Genomic DNA, 17,433 nt, shown 5'->3' with positions numbered 1-17,433 from the left:
GTCCTACAAATTGAGAACAGAAAGCAATTGTGAAAAAGCATCATAGGAGTTCCTTTCATAGAACTTACGTGTAATAGTACATCTTTGTCAACTGCGTGTCACTAATGGTCACCATGGTGGTTTGCTAGCGCTCTAATCTGCTGTGCTTGACTTGCACAGATAGAACTGACTAAACAAGGGACAAAACAGGAGAATGAATTTGTGTGAAGACTTTTTTGGTAAGAGAAGTAGGGAAGGAGCAGAGTGTAACACTTTTTCTGTAGCAAAGAAATATGGATAAACTTTCACTTGTGAAACTTTCACTCATTCTATCAGGCCTCTGTGTTCTTTGCATACTAATACTGGTTTGACAGAACTGGAAGATGTAATCTTTTATTCTAGTAAAATACCACTTTCAGAAAAATCCTGTATTTATTTTATTGGTGGAAATAAATTAGCGACCTTATGAGAAATTTCAAGTGCATCAATGCCAAAAGACATAATGGCGGATGTGGTTTCAGGTCAAAAAGGAAAAAAATTACGTAGACATCTCTGAGGGATTGTTGAGTATGGTTTGTTGTAGTGGCATCCAATTTAAGGCATCAGAGTTTATTTTGGAGCTGTCCCCAAGTGACTTATATAAGTCTGTCTGTCATCTCCCATTAGCATGTGCTAGTTGCAAAAGGATGTGGGAAAAAACAATGGATTAAATATTAAATGAAGCTTTGATCTAAAATAAAGGAAATGCTTCCAACTGCCAGAGGGTCCTTCCACAAAATAACCAAACCCTCTCTTTCCCACTCCCAAAATATGTCTTTTAACCATTAGCTTATTATCATTATTATAAACTTAGTTTTTAAAAATATGATTTAGCACATACAAGCTTAAAGAGACTTCTTTATAGATAGCCCTTTCTGTCATTTACTGTTTCATGTTGTCATCACTATGAAGTTGTTTGAATGTTGCAGCATAACGTGTATTCCCTAACATTACCAGGAAACTCTGACACATTTTTGTATCCAAGCCTAAGACCAAATTCCAGTATGTATTTAGGAACAAAATCTTGTCAGATTTTTTTCATTATAAACTTTTCAGGGAAAATGCTGTATTTCTTTTCAGAACCCTGTTGACCTTACTGTTAACTATTTCTGTTTGAAATCTGTATTCTTAGGAATATATTCTACCTATTCAATATTCAGGAGTAGTATTAAAAAAATGAGACTACGTGGTGCTAAATGTATTATTTCTACTCACAATTATAGTAAAAAGCATCCATCAAGTCACTGACATCTTCTTCCCTTTCAGCTGAAGTGTAGTGAATCATTTGTTAAAGTGCCAAGAAAAATTTAAAAAATCAAAGGTAAAGACAAGAAGGTCATTCATGGCTTTTTGCTCCCCACTGAAATGAATATGAAGGAATATTATTTGTCATGAAATTCTACTTTTGCCCATTTTTTAAAAGCAATAAATGGAGAAAACAAGAGGACTCAAACTTTCATTTAGAAATGGGATTAATATCTATGTGTTCATGTATATATAAACAAAAATAAAATGCACATATATTTATTGAACACATAAAGTAATGCAGATGCACAAACATTCTGTATATTTATATAATATGCAATATAATGTACAATATATGGTAGGAAACATATTAAAAATTAATTAGTATTTGCTTTCATAATGATAATCATTCATCCTTTGTCTTGCCTCTGGATTTCTTCTGAAATACTTTGAGTTTGGTATTTTTGGTTTTTTGAGTTTATTAAAAATACAGTAACAGAGGTGGTGTCACAACTTGCTAGCACTTAGAGGTGCATTGATGTTTTTTGATACATTGTTTGGCACTAAAGTTGGGGTTTTTTTTCACTAATATTATGATTGAGGGACCAAAATCCTTGAAAAATAGTCACTTAGCTTTAAATATTTATTCAGGGTTTTGCAAAGGAAACATCCAGATTCCTTTTGTTTAAAAATGCAAAAAGAAAAAGAAAAAAAATTGCTCAAAGTGAGCCTGAAATCATCAGCTGTTCTGTTCTATTTTTGTCCTCCAGGTAAACTAATATTGAATAATTTATGTTCAAATTTGGCCACTCTGTTTTGTCTCATGTTCAGGGTTTTTCTTGTTACTGTTCCTGTCTAATCCGTAATTTTCTAGATGTCACGCCGTTCTTAACGAATGCCCACCAAGTGCTTATTCCATCATCCAACACTGTTATTTTTGTTGTTAAGGATATATTGTTCTTGTAATGAGCTGTTCAAGAGGGAATTTTCTTAAACAGCAAAATTTCATTGCATTTCTGATTTGGCCTTTTTGATTCACACTTCTAGGTTCCAAATTCAACTGTTAGTCCTGCAGCACTGTTGTGTGCTGTAGCCATCAGCTGCAGTATGTTCAGCAAACTGGATAATTAATAAATTAAACCAGGAATTAAGTTCAACCTTTATATATAAAATTGGCTTCTTAATAGCACCCTAGTAAACAGAGTATTGAAATACTGAGAGTCTCTGAATACAACCTTAGTCATCTTTAACCAATCTGGTGACAGGTGCATAGAAGTACAGACTGAACCATGTGATTTGGTTTAGTGGTGGGACATAAAAACAAACAGAACTGAGAATGGTTCAGCCAGAAATGGTAACACATAATAGCATGCTTTTGTACTGGGAAATGCACTTTACACTTCAGATGCAAAATCTGAATAGTATTCCAATTAAAAAAAATTAAATGAAAAAAAAGTATAAGTAATAGGAAGCCCTGAAATGATACTTGGTGCATTGTAATTCATAGCATTTTAAAGATAATTGATTACTCCCCCCTGCTCCCCAGCCAAATTCACAAACTGTTCATTTTATAAAGTCCCTTTACAGACACACTGGGTTATAGGGAATCCACAGCTGAGGAACATGTGTTAGCTCGATATAGCAAAGAGAAATATCTAGTTATGCAGTCTGTGCATGTTTTCATTACCAGGTTCCACAATGGACGTCTGCTTCATTGATGCAGCTTGTTTTCATGGCAACATAAAGGAAAAAGTACTAGACTGCTTACCATCAACTGAAGCTAATATGGCATGCAAAACGAAACAATAAAAAAAAATCTAGTTGATGACAAAATTTGGTTTTGGCCTTGAACTTCTCACAAGAATCATGTTATAAAAACTAAAAGTTCATGAATGTTTAAGCAGGTTTCTGTATAGAAATAGTGACTTAAAAAGTTTAAGGTGTGATGTTAAATTACATTTGCATTCTTCTGCATAATATCAGATAATTATTTTTATACCAGCACACATCTAAGAAAGCTCTGTCAGCCTGGATTTAGAGGACTGCAGTTTTCTTTTTATTTGAACTCTAAATATCAACTTTCCGTGGAATTCAGCTGTTTTGATTTTACAGGTTTGTGGTCAAGAACAGCATGATTAATTCCTAGTAGTAACTGCTGGTAGTACACTAATTTTTATTCTATGAAAAGTGCTGGTTTTCAATTTGTGATCAGGGATCACACTTAAAAAGAAACTGGAAATTACGATTCAGAAAAAAAAATTAAAAAGCTTGATTTCTTTAGGAAATTGTTGTCTAATTGTCAATGTAATAGAGCCCAACTTGCAAGCATGGACAGATTTAGCTATTGTACATTAGCACAAAATGCATCACTGATTTTGGTAAGGACTGTATGAGATTTATAACTGAAAGACTTCTCAAAGAATAGTGAGAAATAATAAGTAACTGAGAGAAACATAAAAACTTACTACTGTCTTTTCCTTTTGTATCCAAACAGCCTATTTTTCAGACAGAAATCTGAATTTTCACATACTACCATGTTTAAAGTAAATTTTATGGTAGGTACACAGATGAATATAGATATATAAAGTACTTCAGCTTTCAAATGCATATGTAACATGTAAGAAGCTTTCATTATGGAATAAGAAGCTGTTAATGGATGGGTCTTTTATATTATGAAGGTCTTTTCCTGAAGTCAACAATGACAGCCATGTAAAAGAAGCTTTTATGAGTTTGCACATATACTTAAGTGTAGTTATAGATACTGTAAGAGTGTTGTCAAGCTGCAAATGGTTGAGGAAATAGTGACAGTAATGATTCCATGACTGCGTTCCAAAACCTTTATGTGGCTGATTGTCTTGAGATATTTTCCGTAAGCCTCAGAGAGCTCAGAGTAAGGGAAGGAGAGGAGCAAGTCGAGAAATTATGCTGGTTTCCAGGGCCCTGCTGCTCCAGGGCTAGACAGTTTAGGCTGTTAAGTAGCTTTATCACAGAGGGAGTTGGCAGTTTCAGCTTTGGCTCTCTTCCTTGGCTAAAATGCACTAGGGCCACCACTGTGCACAGCAGATGAAAGGTAAGATAAGCGAAATGCAAGGAGCTTTGGGATTACCTCTAGCCTTGCACTGTTATCTGCATTAATCAAGAAATGGATTGCTATTTTATCCAGCTGCACTCTTAATCCTTCAAGGACATCCGAACTGTATTTCAAACAGTAAGCAAAATAAGAAACATTATAAAAATAAAAAAATAAATGAGATATTTTGTCTCTTCATTACTTACTTGCCATTTAGTAAAGAGCACCCACAGACCAAAAACCATCAGCTAAATGTTGCTGCTGTTTAAAATTCTTTCTGGTAATCAACTTCTTTTTTTTTTCTTTTTTTTTTTTTTTTTCTTCTCTGACAAGTATTAGAAACTAAGAAAAACCTTCAGGTACATGAAGCTCAACAAGTTGCAAGGCTTGTTACTTTGGTGGAATGTTGTGATATGATAACAAGGCATAGTCAGTGCTATGTCGATTCGGTGCCTAAGCAAATATGCTTGAGTTTTCTCAGGGTGCTCGTGGCCTTTACCCTTGTGGGCAAGCTCTCTATTTAGTGACAACTTTTTAAAAACTGCAAGAAGCATTTACTTCAGAAAATAGTAATTTTAAAACCCTTAACATATTTCAGTTATTCCAGCAGAAATCCAACTTTTAATAAAGCCTTTGATCAGATATTTGAAAGGGAGGTCACTCCTCAGTTAACAAGGTGCACAGCCCTTTTGTGAGCAGTGATTTTACACCAATGAATGTGTTTCTCAAGCATTTGAGTCTTCTTTACCCTTACACAAAACACAGAAACTCAACTCCCTCCTTGTTTTCCCTCCCATTTGAAATTCTCTCCAGACCCTGACTGTAGCAAACTGTGTCTTTCTCTTGTCCTCTTGGTTCTTTCCCTAACATAAAAACAGGGCCAGCAGATACTGAGGAGCTGGTCCAGTTTCACCCTTGATACAAATAATACTGATATTATTATAATAATAATGCTTGATACAAATAATACTAATATGATGGAGAGCCACAGGTTCATAGAAACAGGATAGGTGAGATGATGGGTTGTGCTTTGAAGGGCAGAGAATACCACAGAAAAGTGAGAGAGTTAGTGACAATGGACACTGAACTGTACTGCTGAAAGAATGACACATAGAAAGCCTCTAATCCTTCTCCCTTCCCCAGTTAGGGTCAATAACACTTCCTAACAGCCCGTTTGGCAGATGGATTTGTAATCTATTACAGACACTTTGAACGGTGTTCATTCCCCAGGCAATGTATTTCAGTATTTAATTGTTCTTAAAAATATTCTAAGTCTGAATCATGCTTGCTGTCTCTTGTCTCTTCTAATGTGGATATATTTTTATTCGGTTTGTTTTTCATACAATTATGTTAGTTTTTATGCTTTATGTTAGTTTTTATGCTTTACACATGTATTTGTGAGGGTATTTTTATACATATATCTCTCTTTATAAAGAATGTGTTTGGCCTTTTGTTACAGAATGTTTCCAGTGTTTACTGTGCTTTGTCTTTCCTTTGGAATCAAGAAAAATTCAAAATTTTGGGCAATTTATTACTCTTTCTTCATAATGATGATTTTGTTTTGCTGTGTTGGTGTGATGGGATTCTTTTCAGGACTTTTTTATATTGGGTTTTTTTAAGGTACTATGAACACTCCTTAATTCCTTTTCACCTTAGATAATTTTTCCTTAAAAACATGCAACCAATTATGTAAGATCATTGAAAATTTCATTGCTGAAGTAAAATTCATTTTCATTCCTTCTTATACCAGCCCTTCCAATATCTGAAAGTACTATTTCATGATCACTGGACCTCAGTTGTCAAATGATGTTTTGATATTCTCATTGCATTACTCCGGAAAGTAGGAATAAAATACAGGGGATCATTCCTTCTAACTGGTTTTATACTTTGTCTCACGAAATCATATTGTAGTTAAAATGTTGAAAGTTAGCTAGGTAGTGCTTAATTTTTTTTTCCCCTCAACAAAATGTCCTCATAGCTACATTTTTGCATTATTATCACGTTTCATATTATGGATTTTGCCAGTTGCTCACAAAAAACCTCATACTCAATAAAATAAATTATTAAGCAGCTGAGATGTTGGATATGATCTTCAATAATATTAGCTTGGACCTGTCACATCTTGTCAAGTAAAATTGACTCAAAATGAAAATGCAGACTTTCATGAAGATTTGGTATCACAGTGAATATTTTTCTAGTCTCCTTGAGAAGAGGCAGTAGATTTTCATATGTTCCAAACATTGACAGGTATTTTTTTATTATTATTTTTAGCATTATCTATAAGTTAAATATATAGAGTAGACTAAATCAAATATTATTCAAAGCAGCTTTATTAACATGTGATTTTGAACTTAATTATGAACGACATGCTATAAGCAGTAAGAACTATTTCACATGAGAATCAATTAATTGGCATTATCAAGAAGTCTGTAAAAATAATTACTAAAGCAAAAGTCTTCAAGATTCTGAAGCATTGCACTACCTGGAAGACAAGCAGCGGGCAGTAGAAATTCTATAAACCAGGAATTTTGCCAAACCTTCTCAGGCTGAAGTCCAAATGAAATTTTTTTAACCCAGACAGATTTTCCATACTGAACCAAGGAAATTGCAGCCCAGCAGAGACCTAGGAGCCTTTGCCTACACTTCATCGCAAGTGAATGTCTGTCTTTTTTCTTTTAATAGTGTCTGTATTAGATACCAACAAAAATGTATGTTAACAGGCTGACAGAAAATAAGATGTGAAAATACTGGAAATTGTGCTTGCATAACACAATTTATGATGTGATGTGCATAATGTACAAACTGAGATTCTGGTGCTGCAAAAGTTTACATACGTTATTGACATTATGTACACGAGTAACTGCTGGAGGATAAGATTCTGTAAGTCTCACTCAAGTCACTATTATTTGAACATGTTTATGACTGCGAGTCTCAGCTTGCTTGTCGGAAGGAATGAAAGCACAATCAGTTTCAAGGATCTGTAACAACCACATTGCTGTTTGTTTATTATGTTCTTGTAGCCATTTGTTTTCATAATGCCAAAACGTTTTCCTCCATTTGACAGTCTCTTCTTAGCACATGTACATATATTTGAGTCCATGATTTAGACTTGCTTGTCACTGGTGTGCTTTAACTATTATGCTGAAAATTCAGCATGGCTCCTAACCCAAAATTTAATCATGCTTTCAGTTTGAAGACCTAAAGTTATCTCATAAAGCCTTCAAAATAAGGTAATTACAGTTCCTAGGTCTAGGTGACAACTGGGACATAATGCAGGAGCAGAAAGAGATAAAAGAAAATGTAAAGTCTATATGCAGCATCACCTTATTAAGTAGATCACAATGGCTGAAAGGTGTTGAGATGATAAATGGGCAAAGACTAACCTGTTCTACCATGACTGCTGGGGCAGAGGTCATTCACACCCTAATGACTTAGAGAGTGCTATCCAAATGTAAAATGGGGGGAAACAAAACAGTGTGAAAACCATTGCTAATGTGATTGTCACCATACTGTAAGAAAAAGGAACCTAAATAACCACAGCTCTGATCACTTATGGCAATTGTTCTGGCTTTTTTTAAGTTTTTAATGTTTTTTTATATAACATTATGGACAAAAAATGAAATTCTTTAGATGAAAACCAAATCTGATTCACCAAACATGAACCAGAATGGTCAGATACATAGCTGCTCCCTGTTGCAGTTATTTCTGAAATAATTATCCTGAGAAAGAACAGAGATAGAACAGAGATAGAATTTTACTATGACGCATAACTGATGAGTGATGATTGACTTAAGTGTAGAAGATGATCTGCAGTTTTGATTATAAAAGGGGTACACTGGAAGCATTCATATGCCCAAGATAACCACCAGTAAACATGAATTAAATGAAAGTTTTCTTATGTCTGGGAGGAGGTGTATGTATGAGTCTGTATATGTGTTCTTTTGAGGGTACCAAATGATGAATAGCACAGAAAAATATCTTTGTCAGAATAGTGCAATATGCTGTCCACATGCTCTTGGTAAAAAACTGATTTCAAATAGCTAAACTATGGAGACTTCTTACCCAGAATTACATTCCAATGGGTGTTGTGGATAAGGTAAAATAATTTAGTTGCTACTCTTTCAAGTAGGGCATTCATAGAGTGCAGCAGAGCATCAGGAAGCAGGAGGTCTGCAAGATTCCTGCTGGGGATGCCTGTGATGGGAGGAAGTCCTTCAGAGGGTGGAACCTGATCTTGTGTCTTCTACCTATAACTACTGAAATGAAACTCAAGAGAAATTTTAAAGCTTTCTTCTTAAGTCTTTCAAGGTGAGGGAGTACTGCTGTCTGATAACAGCTGCCAGATTGTGAGTATAAAGCCAGTAGTCCTCTCCTGGTTTGATGCTGATGTGCATGGCCAAAGGTTAAACCTCATTTGGGTCCTAGTGGAAACTGATTATTAGATAAGGTTTTTCTGCATGAAGAAGTTGCAGCCATTGATCTATGCCTGGTTCAAATCATGGTATTATTTTTATACTGTTTGAAATACGTATCTTTACAGCATGATATCAAGGCAATGTAGCTTTTGCAAATACAGTCTATTCATGGATAAGACAATAGTCTCTTACACTCTCTGACTTTGTTTTGTTTTTGTAATTTCTCTCTCCTTGCCTCCTTTGGGCTCAAATCTCTGTGGATACAACTTTTCTCTAGTCTCTCAGCCTCCTTTGGGCTGAATTCTTCTGGGATCCTCCCTCGTGGGGAGTTCCAGTTATCTCAGTCCTTATGATTCGAAGAAAACTCCTGAGCTCGTTAGAATCTTGTTTCTCGTGTTTATTGAAGGATCCTTACAAAACTTAACAGGTCTCTCCAGGCTGGTCACAAGGTTAATCTTTGCAATCTGGTACATTTCTTTCTTCTGATGGTACAAACAAGGCCTTGTGGCTCACTTCGTGTCTGATAAACAAAATGGCCCCGAACTACGCAGTTCTTTTATCTTTATACCTATTTTTACCCAATTAACAATAGACACGTATATTATTTTTCGTAATGACCTAATGACCCATCACCTCTGTGATGCACTGCGACATTTTCTATCCAATCACTTACTATTACCCAAAAACCTCTAGGAGAAGAACATGAAGAAGAAAGAAGAAGGACAAGAGACAACACCCTAAATCCTTCATCTTGTCTCCTGTTCTCTGAACTACTTTTTCACCCAGTGATTTAAGAAACTTTCTAATCTACACACCTACCTTTCTTATCTAACTTTAGCATTTGTTTTCATGTATCACCATGAAAACATGCTCATGAATTTCATATTATATGAAATTCAGTGTTTCCTTGAATCTTAGAACTAAATATTAAAAACAAGGGCACACAGTCTGTATCTCAGACTCCAACCATTTTCAGAGTGGGTTTATTGGTTTGTGGTTTTTATTTCCATTCTCTCAATTACTGTATCGCATTGTAGTGACTTGTCAGTGAATAAATTCATGGGAACACTGACACAATCTTTCTTACCCTCTTCAACTTGTGAACATGTGAGTGCTAAGTCACAGGCATTCCTTTAGTAGAGAGGAGTCATTGAGTCAATACACTCGTTATTTAACTACAACCACTCACTGACTAAGCAAGTATATGGGTTTAACTGCTTTCACCAAAAAAGGCAGTTTGTCCATTTTCTCTTTCCTGAAGATCTTTTGGTGGTGCTTTGTTAACTGCTGGAGGGTCAGAAGCACTGCCCAGCTGCACAGGCTGTACTCTTCCCTTGCACCAGCTGTGACAGGTCAACGTGAGCAGTGGCTTTCCAGCAGCTCTGCCATGTCTCATTCAGGGCAAAAACTGTTAGTTTGTGGAATTGTGTTTCTAGCTTAATTCCTTAGAAATATTTAAAATACATCTTTTCAAGCCTTTGGGAAATAGAGTCTGGAGAGCTTTTTAATCTCATTACCAACAGTTTCATAATGTTTAGGATAACTCCACAGATTGGAGGAAATAAGGGCTCAAAAATATCTGTGGCTGTGAAGAGCAAGAGGAACAGATGCTCTGTTAGACCTTCCAATTCTGCTGCTGGCTTGGTGGCTGGCAGGCTGCAGGAAACCTGTGTGTGTGTACGGTCTCACTACTAGCATTTAGATATGGAAGTTTTTGTGAGGCTTGAGTGCATTCAAACAGGCCCTTTGTCAGTATTACAGGCAAGTCCTATGAAAAGCAGCTTCAGAGTCACTCTTGGTTGTCACTGTGAGCCCTGGCAGGAACTGCATCTGCTGTCTGTGGGCAGCTCTGAGGCTCCTTGTCAGACCCACCCAGCCTGCAGGCAGTGAGCCTTTCAGGAGGCTGGAAGTGAAGATACAAAACCTGCCCTGCACCACAGACATTTTAGGCTTCAAGCACTGCAACTACTGAAATAACAGCTTTATTAACATATTAGTTTTTACTGGATGAATGTAATTTAGCTGATGTATTGAGTAAGAGCTGTTGCCTTACCAATAGGCATTGTGCATTATCTTCTTTAAGATAAATCTTTCCCTTGATTTTGTGAATTGGAAATCCCTGGAGACTGGGAGGGGGTATTCTGGAAAGATATCACTGCATGCTTGCCCTCTACTAGCATTTTTTCTTAGGTATTTGCTTTTGGCCACTGTTGTGAAGTGGATACTGAGATAAACAGTGTTTTTGATTTTACTAAGTATTTCCTTCATAATAATCTTAAGAAATGAACAAAACAAAAAGAAACCTGGCTGATTTTTTTTTCCAGGTAAATTCATTCCAAAAATGCAAATATTTTTATATCATTATACAGGCATTGCATGTTCAGTGTGGTCTTTCATTCAGTCTACCAAAATGCATCAGGCAATGCTACTGCATAAGAATAATCTCCAAAAGAAAATCACTTTCAAGTGTTTTTTCTTCTTTTTTTTCCTAAGCTCTATATTATGCTTGTCAAAGACTCTCAAATTTATTCTGGACTTGTCTCCCTTCTGAAGAGAAATTCAAAATTCCTTCATTCCTAGTGTCTTAAGGCATGCTTGAAGAAAATAAAAATTAATAAATAGAGTCATCCACCTAAAACTTCATTAGAAAATCACACATTACTGTTTTGAGATTTTTTTTTTATTGCCAATTAATTATTATGACAGTCTGCTTTGAGTTATTCATGGCAACTTATCTAAGCTGTAGATGCACATCCTAGATAAAGACATAGATGCTGAGCTTGCTGACTGCAACCTGTATTATTAGCCCAGTCTTGGCATTTGACAAACATGATTATAGTTTTTCTAAAGAGATTTTTTTTCAAGGGCAGGCTACCAGTTCTTGCTCAAAAAAGAGTATAAACTACTGAACCCAGAGAGACGTGGATTGCACAGTTGATCACCGTGACCATCTGAGATCTCCCTGCCCGTGTCCCCAGCCAGTGGAGTTGGGGGTCCTGCCTGTAAGATTCTGTAATGCTACTAATTCCAGGAACACTCGTTATTTGGACTGTTACCCTACCGTTTCACAAAGAGACAGCTCACATCTCAATTTGTGCCTATGTCGACAAGCCTGTCTCTTCCCTAAATGCTGGTTTTGGTGAATCATAGTCTCAAAGTACCTTTATCTCTCTCCAGAGAGCTGATCAAACAAAGAGATTCTTTTTTTTTTTTCTGGCTATGGACAGACCAAGTTTCACCTGGACTGAGCTTGCCTCTGTCTTCCACTCCCCTGAATTTCTCTGTTCCAGATGGTACTCCAGATGGCCACCATTATCATGTGTACCAGAAAGGTGACAGTGTTTGTGTAACTCTTCAGTTGGACAACTGTAGTGCTCTCTCAGAGATGTGAAGAATTTGTAATGTAAGGAAGAGACATAAATACATAAACAGAGGAGTCAGAACAGAATGAAGCATTAAGATGTGCTTAGACATATTATTTAAAGTCATTTATGGTACAGAATTGAAGCTATAATTATAATTGCCCTTCACAACTTTTTTTAAAAAAATATAATTATTGTAGGATAGAACACAGGATGTACAAGATTTTCTGGGACAGGACTAGAGGAGACCACAGAGACACCAAAGGACACTTGATCTACAGTATTTTTTCCTCAAATAAAGGAGATTTGTGGGTTCCAGACTTCAAATGGAGCTCATAAACATGAAAGAGTTTTTCCCTACACTTCAGTGGAGGAAGGGTTTTTCTCATGGCATGCTTTTCTGATGTTTTGATATGGTAGGGAATTTTGGTGGTTGCTGTGTGTGATTTCTGTGCATGTGTCATTTCCTCAGGTTTAATGGCTTTCTTTAATGGCATACATAATTCCTTCACTTTTTTATCATGTTAAGAAGACGATTTCAGTTTGACCTATGTAAGAAGCCATCATACTGGAGTACCAACTGAACTTTACGCTGAAGGTCTTTTCTGGAACCTAAGGTTTTCTGTACACTTTTGTACACATTTGAAGTGTATACATTACAAAATACATTTTTCAATTTACTGTTGAAAGTTTCTAGTTTTCAAGTTCCTATTGCAGTATTCAAGCTACTATTTTTCATACTGATGGCTGTAGAAAATTTTATGATATATATAATTGTGAATGAAAATCACACTTTATTCAGATTGTAAACCGCATAGGACAGCTCTTTTCTACGATTGCTTGTACATACAACATAAAATTACTATTAATGGGCTTAGCAGTAGCCCATTACATGCATTTTGTTGATAAATATGCTTTGAAAGTGGTACATTTTGTTTAAATGGTGCAGGGTCATGTCAGACACACAGACATTTTAACAGATTTATTATTTATTTATTTATGCCTACATTAACTAGAGACAACTAATAAATGAGACAACATCATCATATAAGTAGTTTTCCAGAAAACCAGTTCTAAAGTAAAAAGACATGATATTTATTATTCTGAATGATAACAAATGGAACATTCACTTTATTTTAATGAGTTAATACTGTCATGTGCAAACCTCTTTAGGTACCTTGGATAATAAAATAGCTGTCAGTTTTGCTTGTGGAATTAGATATGTGGTGATTATATAAAAATGAGTATTCTTCTGCTTCTAAATGTGAAAAGCTGACCTTTTAAAAACACTTTAACAACTTTTAGTGTTATCATAAATCTTACCAGTTCTTTAATGTTGCAGTTTTTTGGTTGCATATATTACACTAGTTCTGTGAGTCAACTTTTGTTACAGGGAAATTTGGGCCTGGGGCCAGGTAAAGCTTTGGAGAGCTTTTAAGTTTGAGAGCCTGTTTCACAGCTGGAAAGCTCCCCAAAGTGAAGTGATCCCAGAAGAATATGTTTCCCATTACCCAAATCTCTACCAAATCATGCCTTGTAGCTCTAAAATAATTAAGACTTTGGAAGCCCCAAGAGGTCTTTTTTGATCCATGAATGAAGCTACCCTAGGTTCAAATAACTAAAACCTGACTCCTTCTTAACCAATGAAACACAAAACCCCTCCATTTGTCAATGTAACATAAAGAGAATGCTCAAGAATGTCAGAGCCTTTACACTTAAATGGATTCAACCTCAGGACATGTCAAGAGTTTTGATTGCAGTTGTTGGAGAGGAGACTGAGGTGTCTGTGCAAGTCCCCAGGGCAGAAAAATTAATGTTCTATAAAATATGGTGTAAAAAGACACACTACTTTATAATGAAGTTTGAATGATGAAATTCATAAAATTAGGAGAAATCCTTCAAGTCTCTGACACTGCTATTAGTAATACACTCCTTAGCAGAGTAAGAACACTGATTAATTGTAATAAGTGGGCCACTGTTATTACTGTAAGAATGAGATAGGAAATATCTTTTTGTTGGAAAAGGTAGCATACCGAGGTCTTACGAAGCTTTTCTTTATTTTAGATTCAATGATACAATGCTTTATTAGGACCTGCTTTGGGATTATGTAAAATAATGTGGTCTGTAGTCCACCTCTGATGTCTGTGACTTCAAAAAGTGGAAAATATTGCCGCACGTTAACTTCTGAAAATTTACTCCTGTATTCTTCTGCTTGCTTAGTGATTTGTGGATAGAAAAAGAAAATGGGATATGTGTTTTGAGAGAACTGATGTCACATGATGTCTGAGAGTTCAAATGTGCTCACAAATCAGCCATCCATTTAAATTTGATAATACTCATTTGTAACTGCTGATGAAATATTAATCCCCTCAATTATGGCTACCTGCAAAATCTAAGAACTTAAAGTATATTCCTTAAATTGAAGGGTTTTTTTCTGAAACCAGCCTACTGACTAGAATTTCTGATGTCTAACAGGTGGCATTAATATATTATAATTCTGTGTTTTAATACAGCATAAACCCATAGTAGTTTAAGAATCCATTTAATCAGCAAAGCTGCAAGGAAATTCATCAAATACAATGGAAGTATTTGCATACCTTCCCTTTAGCATGTGCATATTTATGGTAGGACTACCTACTGCATAATGATACTGAAATAAATGAGGTTTAATAAACACTGTTAAGTTAGCCAGTGTGCCTCATTTTTGGCCAGATGAAGGTATTTCTTTATTCCACTGTTCACTGCTTAGACCCTGTTTCCAAAGAAGAGGTGGCAGCTGATGAAGACCAAGACCTTTTGTAAATACAAATATGTTCATGTCATGCATTGCCAATGGTTCATCAACTGGCAGCAGCTCCAGACATGCTGAATTATAGCTAGACTAATCTGGTAGCTGAAAGATTAACAACCTCAGGAGAGACTATTTGAAGCACTTAAGTTTAAGATTGTCATTAAAAGTTCTTCCTCACAGTAAGAGTACTCTTGAGTTTCTTTGCTCTCACAGCTATAACTAAGCAGCTTCTGCATCTTGAAGGAAGCTCAAACCTGCAAGTACCATGACATTTTATGCCGTCCTGGGCAGTACCTAAATCAGACTTTCCCATCCCTTGGAAGTGTTCAAGGTCAGTTTGGATGTCACTTTGAGCAATCTGATCTAGTGGAAGATGTTCCTGTCCCCTGGCATTGGGGTTGGAACTAGATGATCTCTAAGGTCCCTTCCAATCCAAACCATTCCAGATTCTACTATTTTATCTGCTGTCTGTTCTTTTTATGCAAAGTTTCATGCTGAAGTTGCATAAAAAGCAATAAAAATGAGGATTAGAATTTAGAGTTCTCAAGTCAGTGGTCTGTAGAATCATGCTTATCTTTTTTTGTTGACATTTCTCTCAGTTCTTTAGTATTTTATTGTATTCTTGGGTATAATTTCAACAGACCTGGAACAGTGTTTTCCCTTTTTCACTAGATTTTTAGTATGGCAGTTTAAGCATGCAAAACAATGGATGTGGGTGTAAACTCCCTAGGACTAAGGATAAAATTGATGTAATCATCCTGAACAATCTCTCAAATTACTTTATAATAAATTAATTTTGGAAAGGGGTGCAATATTGTAAAAGGCTGGTGCAAGTATCAGCATCTGCCTCTCTGCCTACATTTTTAAAAGAGGGAATCTTTTTTAGGTCTTTGAGGCACCTATTATATTGGATGTCTCAATTTAGGCTTGAAAACCTCACCCTGAAGATAAACTTGTACTATAAATGATCAGTTCTTCCAGTAGTCTTCAAGTGCACTATAAATTGGAGTGCTTATTCTCTGTGGAGAAAAGGTATTTTTCTGTGAGTGCTGACTGGGGTTCTCTGGTGTTCTAATCCTCTTGGACATAATCTTAAAAATTTTTATTTCCCATGTATATTTTTAATGCATCTAAGCATCAGTGTAGAGTGAGTGGAATCTGGATTACAATTTTGTAGCAGGTACCTAAACTTCAGACATTGTACTGTGGGTCCTGCCCTTGAACTTGAGACCTAGGGATGTAAAATTCCATGTTGTATTTCCTGTCTTTTGAGTCATCTATCTCCATCAAACATATTCTTATTGTTGCTAAAAATGTACTGCACATTGGCTGCTGACAGGTTAGCTCTCTTTGTCCAATTGCTTCACATATTACCAAGATTTGTACATCAGACCTGGCAGTGCTATTCTTTTGTGCTTATATTTCAATATTAAATTAGAGTGTTCCAGAAGAAATAGCTGCAATAGAATTAGAGTAATTGCATTTTCTAATTTTTCTATTATTCACTTTTATAATTGCAGGCCAAATTTTCAACTGGAGTGAATTCCTTTAATAAATTCGTCTCCTTCCAGAGTTTCTGTAATAAATGATCCTTTTTCTTGAATGTGAAAAGGAATGCATTGATTTGTGCTTTGAGATTGCATGGATTAACTTTGACTTCAGCATTTCATCAGTTGCATTGATCATGTGTAACAAAAGACCTACAGAGACAATATGTTTATAAGGACTGGATGTTAAGTGGGCTGTTTCCTGAGCTGTAGATAGCAGACATTGTCAGTAAACAGCCAGTTGTATTTTATTTTACTTTAGTGTTGCCACATGGGAAGTCTGACAGTTAAAATATCTCATGTGCTCATTTTTCTGGAACAGTATGTTATATTTATACTGATATTAGAAATATTTACACATCCAGCTATTGGAAAATAAGAGTGTTTGATTTTTTTAAAGAAAAAAGATGAGGGGATAGGTGGTTTCTGAATGAGAATGATTAATCATGCTCTCCATGTGATGAGTTAAGAGTACTAAATTTCTAATTCGAAAATTTATATAAATGATACAGCATACTAATGAATAACATTCCCAAACAGAGCTGGATTAACATTTTTGGTACTTTTTTAATTATATGGGACAATACTATAATTATTTATTGCTTTAAAGTTTATTATTAGAAGTTCTAATATGATTTTAAGCACAATATTGGTCTGTGGAGAGTCAAGGAAATGGCATATTCTTTCATTTGTTTCTAAAATAGAAATGGCTTGCTTATGAGTAAGTTTATTTAATTTTCCTCTTGCATTTCTTTCACTTCCTCCCCCATTTAGCCTTCCATACCTACCTGAACAAACACACTTTTACTTCCACAATCAATAATTCATTCTGACTTTCAGCATCATTCATGCTCCTTGCATTCCTCTTTAGCAATGCACACTTGCTCACTCTTGTAACAAAAAACATGCATTGTGGTTAGGCACAGAGGTCAGCACTAGTGTTGTGTCACAGGTCAAACAAGATCACTTACATTCTTTATCAGGA

The 17,433-nt window shown here is 35.6% G+C and overlaps 1 protein-coding gene across 2 annotated transcripts in view; it reads left to right on the top strand.

The window, feature by feature from the left end:
- The window catches only part of AGMO (alkylglycerol monooxygenase), a 186,023-nt gene that overhangs the window by 130,401 nt on the left and 38,189 nt on the right, over nt 1-17,433 (top strand). The gene's annotated exons all lie outside the window — the stretch shown is intronic.

This window comes from Poecile atricapillus, chromosome 2 (genome assembly GCF_030490865.1).
Source record: "Poecile atricapillus isolate bPoeAtr1 chromosome 2, bPoeAtr1.hap1, whole genome shotgun sequence".
NCBI classification, from domain to species: domain Eukaryota; kingdom Metazoa; phylum Chordata; class Aves; order Passeriformes; family Paridae; genus Poecile; species Poecile atricapillus.
This window is presented reverse-complemented; position numbering and strand designations above follow the sequence as displayed.